Consider the following 12012-nt stretch of genomic DNA (forward strand, 5'->3'; position numbering starts at 1 on the left):
TTCTTTTAATTATTTTCCAAATTTTTTCTATTTTGGTTTCTTTCCCTATTGTGCTACAGAAATTCCTCCAATATTCTCTTTTAGCATTCTTAATAGTTCTTCTTACCATTGCTTGCTTTCTTTTATAATCAATTAAATTCTTATAAATTGGGTTACCTTTTAGTACTTTAAATGCTTTATTTCTTAACTTTATTGCTTTTTTACATTCATTTGTCCACCATGGCACCATTTTCTTATCATTTCTACACCCTGTTTTCTTTATAGAATTATCTGCTGCTTCCATAATTATTTTACTAATTTCTAAATTTATATCATTTATATCCATTGTCATATCTACTTTCTCTAAATTTATTTGACTCAAGTATCTAAATTTAATCCAGTCTGCCTTATTAAAATTCAGTTTTTTATTGACCTTTATATTCTTATTTAAATTTAATCCTACTCTTATTATAATGGGATAATGATCACTACCTATTGTTGAATTTTTGTCAATGAACCACTCACAAATACCAGCTAAAACATCTGAAACAATTGTTAAATCAATAACTGATTCCATCCCTGTTCTTACATTGATTCTTGTTCCCCTCCCATCATTAATACATACAAGATTTTTCATTCCCATTAATTCTTCTATAACTTGTCCATTTCTATCATTACTTTTACCCCACAATGTACTATTTGCATTAAAATCCCCACACCAAATTATTTTCCCTTCCAAATATTCGGTTAACTCCTCCAATATTTCAATTGATAATGTTTTGCATGGATTATAAAAATTTATTATTTTAAATTTGCCTTCTTGTTCCCATATTTCAATTACTATATATTCAAGTTCTTTCCCTTTCCCTAATACCTGATATTGTATCCCTTGTTTTATAAATATTCCACATCCTCCTCCACCTCTCTCCTCCTGTCGGTCTCTTCTAACACTATTATATCCTTTAATCACAAAATCTAATGTTGTTTTTAACCATGTTTCCTGAACACAAATAATTTCTGGTTTATCCTCAAGACTATCAACATAACCTTTAAGTTCCTGTCCGTTAGCAATTAAACTTCTTGCATTCCATTGTAATATTAGCATTAATTATTTTCACCTGGTGGTCCTGATCTACCATCTACCTCCAGCTTTTTGTTTATGTTCTCCCATGATCCCTCTTTAAACCCCAAAAACCTTTCAGCTCCTCTCACTATTATTTTAATTTTCTCAGTTTTATGCTCGGCTTGGTCAGTGCAGTTGATAACATATGCTACAAATAATATTAGTTTTTCTACTGATACTGTGATATTATCTTCTGATTGTACTTTGTTTTGCTGTGGGATTTGGCTCGCTATTTGTTCACTCTTTCTTGTTGTCTGCTCCTTCACATTTTTAACAGCTTCTGCATAACTAATGTTTTTAGTTGTTTTAATCTGTATAATTTCTTTTGCCTTCTTCCTTACCTCACATCCTCCATACGTAACTCTATGTTGCCCTCCACAGTTACAACATTTTTCTTGTGCTTCTTCTTTACACTCTTCTAATTTGTGATCTTCACCACATTTTGGACATCTTTGCTTCCCTTTACAAACTGCTGCTATGTGTCCATATCTTTGACACTTGAAACAACGAAGTGGTGGAGGGATATAAGGTCTGACCTGAAAACTAAGATAACCTATTTTGACGTTTTGTGGTAATTCTTTCCCTTCAAATTCAATGAGGATTGACAAACTTCCTACTCTTTCTCCATTTATTGTTCTTGACAATCTCTTCAAGTTATTTGCTTTTACTCCTACAATACTTCGCTTAATTTTATCAAGATCTTCATCTAGAGCAGGGGTGGGCAACTCCAGGCCTCGAGGGCCGGACTCCTGCAACTTTTAGATGCATCTCCACTTCAACACACCTGAGTCAAATAATGAGGTCATTAGCAGGACTCTGGAGAACCTGACTGCACTTGGGAGGTGATTCAGCTGCTGGATTCAAGTGTGTTGGACCAGAGAGACTTGCAAGAGTTGCAGGACACCGGCCCTCGAGGACCAGGATTGCCCACCCCTGATCTAGAGGGATCCCATAAATCACTCCTCTAGTTTTTTTATTTTCTCCCACAATTTTTTTCTCCAACACAGTTTTTTTACATAAATTATCCACATTTAAAGCCTTATTTTTTTGTTCTTCATTTTTACAAACTACCAATAGGTTTCCATCTCTCAAAATCTTTACCATTTCAACATCTCCAATTTTCTTTTTTATTTCTCTTGACACCACAATGGGGCTGATGTTATCCTGTTCTTCTTCGTTCTTAAGTTTTATTATTATTTTAAATTCCTCCCTCACAACTTTCCTCCTAACTATCCTTTCTTCTTCGGAACTACTTCCTTCCAGTTCTCGTTTATTTCCTTGAATATCACCCATTTCCTTTCCTTCATCTGTTTTATGCCTTCCCCGTCCTCTCCCTCTTCCTCTCCCCACTGGCGTCCACCCTTCAAAATCCATGTCTTCCTCATTTCCTGTCTCCATTACCAACCAAACCATTCACATACCAGTTTATGCCAAAATCCGCCTTTTCCAACTCTGATATGTGTTTTGTTTTGCCACACTTCGTCTCACAAAACCAGCCTGGGCTCCAACTCTTTTTATTTATTTATTTTTTTTATTGCAAAAATAACAATAACAACGTCAAACAACATGTCAATAACAGACATTACAGAAAAAAACTAATGTCACAACTCCTGCTGTTAACAAAACCAATTAGATGCAAGGCTAAAACAAGTATTAAAATAATGAAAAAAAATAAAAAATAAAATAAAATTAGATAAAATAATAATAATAAAAAATAATAATAATAATAAAATAAAATAACTTAATCAGAGGGGACTACTAACTGAAATTCTTCCATTAACTCAAACATTTTAATTGCGTTTAAAGTCTGCATCTTTCTCAGACATCTTTTAAAAAAGGAAAGATAATTTTTTAGAGCAGAGAATGAGAGGGAGCATTTTGCATAGGGACATTTATGGATATAATATTTGGTTATAATCATTAGAACATTGACTAAAAATTCCAATTTTTTTTCTTTGATTGATAAACCAAATTTAATGTTTTGTAAGGAAATAAAATCAACATTTATTGTTTTAGAAGACAGAAAGTTTTGAAGTTGATCCCATAAGTTTAATACTTCTTTACATTCGTAAAACAAATGTTTAGTTGTTTCCAATTGAGTTTTACAAAAACCACAATTCTCAACATTAAACTTAAATCTCTCTCTTAAGAACTCATTTGAAGGATATATGTTATTTATTATTTTAAAATGTAATTCCTTATATTTAGGAGGAATTGGGAATTTCAAATAATTTGTCCTAATTTTGACTATCATAGATTTCTTAAAATTTTGTAAGAGAACTGTGCTTTTTGTTCTTCCTGGGTACATAATATTTATAGAATACTGATTCAAAAACTTGTTATTGCATTTATTATCTCTAATGTCCACATGCTCAATTTGAATCTTATGGAGTCTTGGAGTAAAGAAATTAGGTAAATTGTTTTTGACTGACTGAATGAGGACATTAGGGATACTATGTAAAACTTTCTTATAAATTGTTAGTGAACAATCAGTTCCATACTTCCTGTTAAATTCTTCCAAACTTAGAATATCACCATTTCCATCTAGTAAATGAGTAATTGACCAGATTTGTTTATTCCACCAATCTTCTAGAAACATAGATTTTCTACCACATAAAATGGCTCTGTTGTTCCACAGTGGAACATTATGAGGACTGAAGTTGTGTTTGAACATTAACTTCCACTGCAACAAAATCTGTTGGTGGAAATTAGAGAGTTGTAGGGGGAGTTTTGATAATTCAAAATCACATTTCAATAACAGCTCAATACCTCCAACTTTTTGAAATACAAACGACGGTATAACAAACCAAATAACATCACTGTTTTTTAAAAAGGACTGAAGCCATCTAATTTTTAAAGTACCATTCATAATTTCAAAATCGATTGCCTTGATACCACCTTCCTCAAAATTTTTTAGAAAATCACTTTTTCTGATGTAATGGTGCTTATTTTTCCAAATAAAATTAAAATTTCATCTGTTAATCTGTTTTATGATATTTGGAGGGACGGCTAAGGAATATGCAGGATACGTCAGCCTGGATAAGGATTCAGTTTTTGTTAATAAAGTTCTACCAAACAACGTCAAGTCTCTTTGAAGCCAAAGGTTTTGCCACATTTATCAATGTTGTCTTGTAAATTTTTTCTAACACTGGTAGCTCTACACTTAGTAATCCACATGCCTAGGTATTTAACTTCATCTTTAACTGGAATATTGAAAATTGAAGAATCAGAACAATTATGGATACTCATAATTTCACATTTATTTACATTTAGCTGCAGCCCTGAGGCTTGAGAGAACACTTCTATTTCCTTTAGAGCTAAAGGAATTTGTTCTTTGTTTTTTAGGAAGAGGGTTGTATCATCTGCGAATTGGCTAATGATTATTTTCTGGTTATTTATTTCCAGACCTTCAATATTAGAGTTTTTAATTGTTATTGCAAGTAGTTCTGTGACTAAAATAAATAAGAGAGGCGAGATACTGCAACCTTGTCTGATTCCCCTTTCTTTGAATCTGGGGCATGTGCCCTGTGACAGAGACACACAGCTGTTGATATTGGTGTTTAACATGGTAATCATATTAAGAAAACTATTTCCAAAACCAAAATGTCTCAACGTGTTAACAATAAATTGATGTTCCACAGAATCAAATGCTTTGTGGAAATCTAAAAGCAACATAAAACCATCATCTTTTATTAAGCGACTATAATCAATAAGGTCCAGAACCAGGCGGATGTTGTTATGACGGATCTGCCTTTTAGAAAACCGGATTGGGTTTGACTAATTATTTTAGGTAAACCAGTTTTTAACCTCATTGCCAAAACTTTTGTTAAGATCTTGTAGTCAGTGTTCAAAAGCGTGATAGGTCTTAAATTATTGACATTTTTCTTATCTTTACCAGGTTTTGGGATTAGTTTAATTACGCCTTGTTTCATAGTTTCCATGAGCTCCTTCCTACTAACACATTCTTCTACAGCCTGAAACAACAAAAGTTTTAAATCCTCCCAGAAATGTTTATAAAGATTAGCTGTGAGTCCGTCTGGCCCAGGGGCGCGGTCAGAAGCCATATTTCTTATAGCAATGTCAAATTCAGAGATTCTTAGCTCTTCATCACAAATTTCTTTGAAGTTTTCATCAATAACAGGAACTAGATTACTTATTTTATCAAAAAAGGATGAAGTAATTTGTTCTGTATGTGAAGATTTATAAAGATTACTATAAAACTTAAATACTTCTTCTGTTATTCTCTTATTCTCAGAACATTCCACTTCATCAATTATAAGACTATTAATAGCATTATATTCCTGTCTACGTTTTTCTAAGTTACAAAAAAAAAGCACTATTTTTTTCTCCTTCTTCGATCCACCTGGCTCTGGACCTTACATAAGCACTTTTTGCCCTATTTATGTATATCTCATCTAATTTAGATTGCAATTTATTTATTATTTCTTTATCCTCATCAGTCCAACTTAATTTTCTGTAAAGTGACATAAGATCTTTAATCACCATTGTCTCTTCTGCTTTTATTTTTCTATGTAACTCTTGACCAAATTTAATTGAATATTTTCTAATACTATATTTCAAGTATTCCCATTTAAGAATTGGTGTTTCAATAGAATTGTCACTTGATATATTTAGAATAAGTTCCTTAATAAATTGACAAAACTCTAAATTTGTAAGAAGCATTGAATTAAATTTCCAGTAATTATTGGGTTTAGAACTTTTATCCAGTTTTTGTAGTTTTAAATTGATAATGCAGTGATCACTTAAAGGACAGTTTGCTATCTCTGTTTCTTTAATACACTCTAAGACTGTAGCAGATACCAGCCAATAATCAATGCGTGATCTACTATAACCATTAGGTTTGTACCAGGTGAACTGTTTGACTCCACTGTGTAGCGCTCTCCAGACGTCTATTAATTTCGTGTTACTAACAAATTCTTTAAGAATAGGATTTGGAGTTTCTTTTACCAGCAGTGAAGGCCATCGATCCATACATTCATCTGGAGCCAAGTTGAAATCCCCTCCAACTACGATTTGATCAGTAGGAAAATTAGCAGTGAGCTCCACAATAACCCTTGTTATTTGATGTAACAGATTCCTGTTGTATTGATCATTATTATATCCATATATGTTTAACAAAATTATTGGGACATTATCAACTTCTAAAACACAGGCTACCCAATGTCCATCCTTATCTGCTTTCTCACTCAAAATCTTACCGGGACACCTGAAAAAGCAGATGGCGACTCCAGCCGATCGATTTGTCCCATGACTGAAGAGAATTTTATCTCCCCATTGCTGCGACCAGAACTTCACGTCAGATGCATCAGAATGAGTTTCCTGTAGAAAGGTGCAGTGTGCTTGTTGTCCTTTACAAAACAAAAAAACTGCTTTCCGTTTAAGTGAGTCTTTTAGTCCCCTTGTGTTAAAAGAAACAAAAGAAAAATCGGTTTTTAACTGAAAAGTAGAACACATGAACACATGAACAAACGGTTTAGGAGAGTGAAAAAAAACCTTGAGTGAGAGGTCCCATTAACAGAACTGTCCTCTACCTTTCCATATTCATTTCTGCTGCATCTCAGTTCTCAGCTGAAGAAATATCCATGATGCGTTTTCCTTCAATGAAACCAAACGGGCCCCTGAAACCCGCAGCTTTGCCTTCTTTTCTTGCTTTTTCAATTTTTGGCCACATAGCTTGTCTTGCTTTCCAATCTTCTGGTGTCAAATCTTCAGAGAAGCGAACTCCTTCTTCTTTGCAAACTGGAGAAGTTTTAGTTCTCTTCCAGATGTCGTCTCTCAAGGCTCGTCTCACAAACAGAATGATGATCTGTCTGTCCCTGTCATGCATCTTTCGACCGACTCTGTGGACAACATCAACCTCTTCATCCATCTTTGAAGCCAAATCAGGTGCAATTTTGCCCAGAAGCGCCACAACTTCATCTCGGATGTTCTCACCAGACTTTTCCTTCTTTCCTTTTATGCGGAGGCTCCACCGTCTTTTATATCTTTCACTGTTCAGGACTCCTTCATGTTCTCTTTGGAAAGTGTATCCACTTGTTTCTCCAATTCTATTATTTTCTTTTTGAAATCGTTTAGCTCCTCTGAGTTGAGCTGAACCGATTTAGCAATAGCCGCTAGCATAGCACTGTGCTGCTTTATTTGCATGCCAACTTCTTCCATGCGGTCATCTAATTTCTGTCCTAAGGAACTTATAGCGCTCAAAATAGCCTCAGTGTTCATTTGATCCTGGGACGTACCTTTGGTTCTTTTTTCCATGTGTGTGTTTGTTTCCGGAGTGCTGGTCGGGGTATTGGCTTCCCTTTCCCGTTTGCTAGCTGCAGCTGATTCCATTGGCACAGAATAGTCGTGATCACTTTTAGAATGCGAAGTATTGACTGCAGGTGGCATAAACTTATTGCTTTTCTTCATACTTCAAGCTGAGAACTGATTTTTACAAATATTTACTAATAGTTTTACTTCATAACGTAGTTTAGAGTCGGGACCTCTCAGGGAGCTCAGAGAAACATGACTGCCCTGTCCGCCATCTTCTCGGAACTCCTGGGCTCCAACTCAACTACAGGTCTCGTCACTTCCGCTTTCACCTTCTCCTCCATTTTCTTTGTCTTCTTCTTTGGGATTTTATGACTGTCGTTCATTCATGTCATTGCATTACCGCCACCTTGTGGATCTTACGATCATCACGTTCATTTAAATGTGCGGTGCTGGTGGTCGAGTGTAAAGGACTTTTAATGGGTTTTTCTACTTGATTTTTCTACCGGTATTTTAATAATAGTTTGTATTTATTTATTTTTTAGCCCTCAGGATTTGAAGGTGGTGCGTTTGGCCCAGATGGTGGCGCCCCCTGTTGCTGTGGCTGTCCCGTGATCAACATAAATCGATGGAGGGAAATCCAACGAGTGTTTGTGACGTCACGGTGTTTGGTGATTCTTTGCTCGGGAGCCTCCGATCCAGAACTTGTCAGCACCTACCGCCAAGCCTCGGCAACTCAGCTTAGTTTTTCTAACTCCTTCTTATCTACATAGAGGTATTATTTAATTTTACTGATTTTATTTTAATAAATTATTATAACTTTGAAACAGGGTCTATTGCAAAAACGTGCCTGTGCCCTAAATCAAATCCTGGGAAGAAGTCCCAGGTAGCGTTGTTGGCAACAAACTAAATAATTGTGTATTTTTACCATCGATTGCCTCACTAATATTTATTTAGCTAATGTTAGTTTATACACTCTTTCTACTGCACTAGATGGGTTAAATACCATTACTCTCTTTAATACTGAAATTATTCAATATATGACCTTATATTTTACCTTTGCAAGCATTTCTATGCAATATTTAAAGTTATAAGCAGGGTTGTTGGTACTGATTTTAAGTTATTCAGTTTAGCTGACAGGTTTGCACTGTTTAACTTTTTCCTGCTGCTTCTACTCATTTCATTTCAGCAAGTGTTCTGCAGTTGAACTCAAATGTTTCTACAATTTTCAGCAGTAACATTCAGCACTAACACGACATTTTCACAGGAAAGGCAAATGTTCTACTTACTTTCTAAGACACTAATAATATATCTATGTGTGGAGGTTAAATTAGTTCCAGCATTAGAAACATGGTGATCTATAATAGAAAACAGCTGCAGCAGAACAGAGAAAAATATAACTAAGACAACAGAAACACTAAATTACTGAAGACAATAATAATCAACCATACTTTCTAAAATCAAGATCAATCAATGTATGAAAATTAATTTATAATGAATTTTAAAAGTAATGTTTTTTATTTATTCATTAAGCTATTACATAGGTGGAGTTGAACTGGTTAATATAATTTTACAAATAACAGCATCAGTTACAATGTCATTTTGTTTTAAAGAGAAACTTATCATCTTTTAAGTTTTAAATCTAAGCTTAGATCACTTTTAGACCATATACAGTACAGACCAAAAGTTTGGACACACCTTTTAATTCAATGAGTTTTCTTTATTTTCATGACTATTGACATTGTAGATTCACACTGAAGGCATCAAAACTATGAATAACACATGTGGAAATATGCACTAAACAAAAAAGTTTAAAACAACTGAAAATACCCCTTATATTCTAGTTTCTTCAAAGTAGCAACCTTTTGCTGTGATTACTGCTTTGCACACACTCTGCATTTTCTTGATGGGCTTCAAGAAGTAGTCGGTCGGTCCATTTCTTGGGTTGGGGTTCTTTCAGTCAACCCGGTGCGCTGTATGTCTGCTGGATCTGCTTCATTGGGACTAGGTAGATCCTTTGGTTGGTAGGCTGGGTTTGTGAATTGGGATAGGGGTTTGGTTTGAATGATTCCTAAGCTGGTGGTCCTGGTTCTGGTTGGATCTCTGTGTATAAGAAATGCAAGTGGGTGTATGGCATCCATTTTTGTTTTGTTTATTTTGACATTGTCTACATGGGTTTGAATGTCTGGGTGTACACATGAGAATGGGAACATGTGATCTTGTCTCTGTGTGCCTGGTCTGTCTGTCAGGTTTGGTCTCTGGCTCCCTCCTCTCTGTGATCATCTTTATATCAAGTTGGGTGAGAGGAGGGGGCCCCTATAAAACCTTTTTTTCACCTTTCTTTTCTCTCCCGCTTTCTTCTCCGTCTCATTACAATTTAATAAAATAAACCCAAAGCAGTTTCTAATAAAGTTTCATGTAATTATATCAGGTGGAAACCATAATGGTCCACTTGTGCAAGTCTTTAGGGCTTAACCTTGGTACTCGACAATGCTGAGTGTCACACTGTCAGACAGGACAAGTTTAATACAAAACACAACAAAAAGACAAAATGCAAGTGTTTAGTCAATGGTAAATGTATGTATAGCGATTTATCTAGTGCAGAGGATGCCAAAGTGCTTTACATGTTGATGGTGGTAAGCTACATTGTAGCCCAGCTGCCCTAGGGCAGACTGACAGAAGCTGCTACACAATGGGCGCCATCGGACTTCTGACTAACAGCAGGCAAGGCAGGTTTGGTGCCTTGCTCAAGGACTCAACAACTGAGATGGATGTGTGTAGCGCCTTTCTCAACTGAGCAGATCTGACTGCGAGGTGTAGTGTTAACCAGGTTGTATAATCAGAAGTAGGTACGGCACGGAGTCATGAGTGGGGTGAATAATTAATACAACTGATACAAAAAAGTAAAGTTTGTTATTATTGCTATTTATTGCAGTGGCAATAATAATAATAATAATAATAATAATAATAATAATACCAAAACAACAAAACAATAAATTTCCAAAAACAGAAGGGGAAACAAACAAACCAACAAAAACAATTATAATAATAATCAGTGATACTTCAAACGTAATAGAGTCCACAATAGATCCAAGAACAAAAAGAGAATAATTATGTTCCCTTTTCAATACTCAAGAGTTTAGTTCGTTTCTGTAGGGAAAGTGTAGTTCCGTTTTCCTACCACCAGATGGTGGGTGGGTAGCTCGCCATCTTCCGTCATCAAGTGAGTCAATGCAAGGGGAAGGGGGAAAAACCTGACCTAAAAGGCCAGATAACACACATTAAGTTCATATATAAACATTATATTTATATAAACTAAATGGAAGAGACAAGAAAACAATTAAATATGTACTTGCTATATTTTAACAACTTCATAGAAAAAATAAAAAAGAAAGGAGAAGATAAAAAGAAAAATTTAAATCCTTTTTTTTTTTAAAAAGCGCACTTCATAATTCAAGTTCAAAATTGCCTAGATAATATAATTAGCAGTCGTTACAAACAACCAATATTGAATCAATCAACTTACAAATGTGATTGATCAAAGTAGCTACAAACTAAATCATATTAGGTACCAAATTTAATCGCTGCACCAACATGGAATGCAACACCAATAAAGAAATCATGGAAAAAATAATCAAATCTAAAGTTGAAAGGTAAACCCTTAAATATTAAAGGTGTGGTCTTTAATTCGGCTGCAACAGTGTGATTCTTCATTAAGTAAGTAATTAATAAGTAGACTAAACTGATGTGGGCCACTGATTGTCGATGGATCAGAGCTAATGCTAATGCTAACTGGCGCAGCAGAGCGAAAATAACGCCCTATTATCTACTCACCGTCGAGTAACGGATTATCTGATGAGGTGGATGCAATGATAACTTGCTCAGATCAGGAAGGTTCACCAGCTGTCAATGGATCACAACCTGGCGAGTGATTCAACAGGAGGGAAATATTAGCGGCGCTATCATTGCAAATACTATACAACGTCAAGTCAGATGGTATTTAACAACTCACCGCAATCTTCAAGTTTTAGAGATTAAATGAGTGATGAGTCGATTCAGAAACTCCAGGTTGTTTTACAAACAACCAACAGTGAGTAGCAGCAAGGTGGGGAAGAAAAAACAAAACCCGGAAGCACACATGACAATCAACTTAAAGGGAAGGTGATTGGGTCATGGCGGACACCTGGGTTACATGTGGGAAGTTTGAACCGGCAACCCATCAGTTACAGGAACCACAGTGGCTACAACCAGTATAGCTGTAGTACCACCATCTACTGGGTTCAAGGATAAGGCACAACATACACTAAAGAAAAACTCAAAACTTTAATGTTAAATGAAATGTTACACCTTTATTTCTTTCTAAAATACATATAAACATAAAATTAGTTTCAACATTAAAATACAGTAATCTAAATGCTGCAGCAGAACAGATTAAAATATTACAGCTAAAACAAGAGAAAAAAGCAAAATATTAAAAATAATTACATGTACTTTGTGCAATCAATGCATGAAAATTAGTTTGAGGTGAATTTTGCATTTCTTTAAAGTACAAATGATTTTTTTTTTATTTCAATAGATTTTAATTAGGTAGAGTAAAACTGGTTAACATAATTTGAAAGAAATGAAATCAGATTCAATCT

At 34.9% G+C, this 12012-nt stretch overlaps 1 long non-coding RNA gene across 1 annotated transcript; it reads right to left on the reverse strand.

Moving 5' to 3' along the window:
* Nucleotides 1-9811: 9811 nt before the first annotated feature.
* LOC114155841 (uncharacterized) lies at nucleotides 9812-11652 on the reverse strand. Its single transcript, XR_003597837.1, has 3 exons — nucleotides 11385-11652; nucleotides 11207-11293; nucleotides 9812-10631 (listed from the first exon to the last, which is right to left on the reverse strand). It is a non-coding gene; the product is annotated as an uncharacterized LOC114155841 (long non-coding RNA).
* Between the last annotated feature and the right edge of the window lie 360 nt (nucleotides 11653-12012).

Source organism: Xiphophorus couchianus, chromosome 13 (genome assembly GCF_001444195.1).
Source record: "Xiphophorus couchianus chromosome 13, X_couchianus-1.0, whole genome shotgun sequence".
In the NCBI taxonomy this organism is placed as follows: domain Eukaryota; kingdom Metazoa; phylum Chordata; class Actinopteri; order Cyprinodontiformes; family Poeciliidae; genus Xiphophorus; species Xiphophorus couchianus.